Raw genomic sequence first — 4,478 nt, 5'->3', positions numbered from 1 at the left:
TCCTCCCGATCCCAACTATCGCAAAACAACTTACAGTGGTCAACATGGAAGACTTTTTGGTGGTGAATACGACAGCTATTTCATTCCGAACTCAGACGGCAATGACGTACCGTGTGCTGTATGCAGAACAAGTGGGGCTTCTACTATTCTTATGATACCTGGTAAAGATACATGTTATGGAGGCTGGAACATAGAATATTATGGATATTTGAATGCCCATGATTACCAGTTTGCTGCAGCGACATCGTATGTTTGCATGCATATAAATCCAGAATTTGTGACTGGAGGAGGTCATAACTACGAAGGAAAACTCTTTCATCCTGTGGTTGGGTATTGTGGTTCACTTCAGTGTCCGCCTTATGTCAATGATTATCCACTGACATGTGCTGTATGTTCTAAATAAAATATTATATCTTTTTATTATAATATAGCATATGCATCTAATACTAGCACATTGTATTTTTATTTTATTTAGAAATCATATCATATTAGATATTTACACAATTTAAGAGCATTATAACAAAATATATCAATGAATAATTAAAGTGCAATTGGCAATATAAATGCATTATTTGAATACGTCTGACTGTCAACAAGCAGCGATTGTGCCACACACGAAAACAACTGTTACACCGACAAAATCAAGACCAATTATAGTTCTATGATGGTATGTTACCGACTTGTATGCTAGTGTATCAATATATGTTACAGAATAAACAAGTTTGTTTTGATGGGACAAAATAGTTCTCAGATGATTGACATGAGTGAATTAGCCCAAAGCTTATATGTATTGTTTTGTTGTTTGGGAATATAGATACGTTGCAGTGTCTAACATGAACAAGACGAAACATTTGGTGTATCGCGTCAGACAAATGGCATAGTTTTTGTTGTTTGAATGAATATTGCAAATAACCCTCAAGGAGTTCACAGTTGCACTGGACATTTTCTGTCCTTATCAGTCATACCTGCATTTTATGGTGGAAATAAAAATCACTGGTTTTGGGTTGTTTTTTTTTTTTTTGTTTTTTTTTTTATCCCGGACAACCTATTGAGTATCAACTTACCTTAGCTGTATTTGTCCAATCTTTTAGGAATTTGAGGTCCTTAATTCTCTTCAACTTCGTATTTTATTTGGCTTATTTATCATTTTTAGATTCGAGCGCCACTGATGATTCTTTTGTAGACGAAATGCGCACCTAGCTCAAATGCGAAATAATAATCATTGTATCTATGATGAGTGTAACTGTAGGATGTACATAATTGTTAATTTCTTGTCAGTCGATACTTTGCATAAAATATTTGCAATACTAACGAGACAATAATCATTAAATCAATCAAATATTAAGGGCTTAACTTAAGAGTATGAATGACAACGTTATACTTCAATATAAGGATGAATCGGGTTGTACATGCATTACCATTTCCATGAACACAAAATCAATCACAATCATAATTTGCAATACGACGCAATAGGCAAAACCACAAATCAGAATACATCTTTAGTATTCAATTTAAGTACCGCGTCAACAAATGTTTAATTGTCAAGTTTCTATTTCAGACAATGTTACTGAGAATAAGTTTAGGGAAGTTTTATTGTCCGGAGTACACCTCATGCTGTGTAACATTGCAATAGAGTCGCATAATGATCTTTTGCACGACCGTTCTGTATGAATTAAATAAATGTCATACAATTACGTACATATATGTATTATATTTACACCTGAAAAGTAAATGTTTCCATTAACGATCTAAATTATGATTCATACCTTCATTTTAAGGAATTGTCAATTTTTGACCCGTCTAAAGTTCAGTAATAACATATGTTGCCCTATTGTTTTACAACGTCTTTTACATAAATAGCTGTCATGTTTGAATTCATTGAGGATTTGTCACTATACTGATGGTAAAATGATGAACTTTTTACTTGTGAAAGTAGTTGTTTTATCTCTGAGTACACTCAGTCTGGTAGTTGAATCCTGTAAAAACAAAACTCAGATGACATCAACATTAGAACCAGGTAATGTTGCATATCAATTATAATACATTATATACATTTCTTTACGGTACTATGTTTTATATATAACGGTCTTTTTATATTTAAATGAGATGGGGTAATACCCATTGAGTTCCTTTCTGAACGGACGATTTTGGCAGTTAGTATATAAGGTAGATTTGAGGGGAGTTTGACCAATGCGACGCTCGTTACAAGAAAGTAAGGACTAATTTAGTTTGGTTTACTATTGCCCACACTCCCACCCATTACCCTTTTTATATGTAACCTTATCGTGTCTTATCGACTTGTGTATTTTAAAAAAAAACAATGCTCCATTTGTGTATGGCTGTTGAATATATATTAATGTTGAACATGTTGACTTAAAGGTGATCTTGTAGCGAACGCACAACCCTATACTGTGTTTGTTTTTTTCTACGATATAAAGTTAAGACAAATATTATTTTCGGAGGAGTGAAACGAGGGAGTAAATAACAATTAATTATCCCTACTTGATTATGACAACATAACTATGATTTTTGCAAGTATGTATCAATTTCCGCCACTTTATATAAGGTCTATGTAATTTTTCGATTAATACATTTAAGCTATGAATAACACTTAAAACGAATGTCGTAATGTTCTATTTTAGAGTGATTTATTCGTAGTATAATCTTTACCAGAAAGGCCAACACGTGTTTAAATCTGTATCAATACAAGCTCTTATGAATGATTTCTTAACAGTATGATTATTAAACATGATTGATTGATTGCTGATTAGATTTGTTAGTAAAGGTTTTCAAATACTGCGCTGATGTTTAATACGAATCCTGATTAAAGATTTAAATGTGGACATTCTTAAAATGAAATTGCATTCCAAAGTATCACAGCGTAGTACCGTAAAGCTTTATGGTACGTTTGATACAATATGATGCGAACATCAGTCGTATTCGTCGTCCGGTGTCGTCGTCGTTTGTCCGTTCTAAAAAAATTAAAGCATCTTCTCCTCTGAAACTTCTCAACTAACTTTAACAAAACTTAAGCTAAAAGATCCTTAGGGTATCCAGAATAAAGTTTGTGTTTTATTTCCCGTTTCGCCAAAACAAACATGGCCGCCATGACTAAAATTGAACATAGTGGTAAATTCCAGTCTTTAGCTTACATATAAAAAATGATTTAGAGCAAATCTTAAGTGGGATAAACATGTCAATAAGGTCAAGTTTTATCGGCCCTCAAATATCAGACAATCTTACGTTAATTTTAAGGCTTTTTTGCACTTTTGGGTTATTTTCTGTAATACTATCATAGTTTAAGATAAACTGTAAACCACGAAAATTTTCAGCGGGCGTATGACATTTGCGTGGATTTTTGCTATTTTCGATTTTTCATCTGCGCTGATTTTATTCTTTTATTTGCGCCAACTGTGCACAGGTAAATTAAAGGTGAATATTATATGGTATTTATCATTATATACCTCTTCCGTTAGAGAGTTGTACATCTGTCATGAAGTGTCAATTATAACATAACTGTTGTCCTCTGTAACATTTTGTTGTCCTGTGTGTCATCATCTAACTCAGAACTGTTGGAGGAAAATCAAGTCTGTTTGGCTAAGGACAGAGTATGACGACAATTCAAATGATGCTGGTTGTTTGCAAACACAAGTATACAACAGATGAAATGACAAGGAAGGAATATATATCAAATTAGTAGCATATAATTAAAAAAGAACTGATTTATAATCCATTGTATTTCGTTTTTATGGATTTTATTGTTGAGCTTTCGAATGCTGTAAATAGAGTTGACACCATAATATTAGTGGATGTAAACAGAGTATTTTTATCATTTAAATTGACTGATTAAAATCTTACTTCCATTCCCCGTTGTGAGCCTGGGACAACATGATATATTTGACAATTCATAACATTTGTACAAATGGCTTATGGAAACGATTTACAATAATAAATAAAATAATAAGCATTCACATGTAAACAATCGGTGCGAATGAAAAAACAATCGGTGAAAGTGAATACAGATCGATGCAAATGCAAATCGCCGTGTTCAGCAAAGTAAGATACACAAATAAGTTAAAATGACAAAAAATTGTCAATGGATCCCTTAAGGAGTGGTAACTCATTAAGGACAATCTTACACAATTTGTTTAACATGTTTTCTAAATTTAAAAATCTTCTCTTCTGAAACAACGTAATTAATTAACTTAACCAAATTTAACCAAAGATAAGCTGAATTGCTGTTTGGTTATCAAGAATGAAGTTTGTGTCTAATTTTTAGTTTCCTCCGAAAACATGGCCACCATGGCTAGCAATAGAACATAGCGTAAATGCAGTTTTTGACTTATATCTAAAAAAAAACTAAAGCATTTAGAGCAAACCAGACAAGAAATTAAAATATCCATTAGGTCACATCAGCAAAATCGGGTTACTGATTGTTAGGGTATTGCCCCTGAATTTATTTGTTCGCAATTTTCGAT

The sequence above is a fragment of the Mytilus galloprovincialis genome, chromosome 8, assembly GCF_965363235.1.
Source record: "Mytilus galloprovincialis chromosome 8, xbMytGall1.hap1.1, whole genome shotgun sequence".
In the NCBI taxonomy this organism is placed as follows: Eukaryota; Metazoa; Mollusca; class Bivalvia; order Mytilida; family Mytilidae; genus Mytilus; species Mytilus galloprovincialis.
This window is presented reverse-complemented; position numbering follows the sequence as displayed.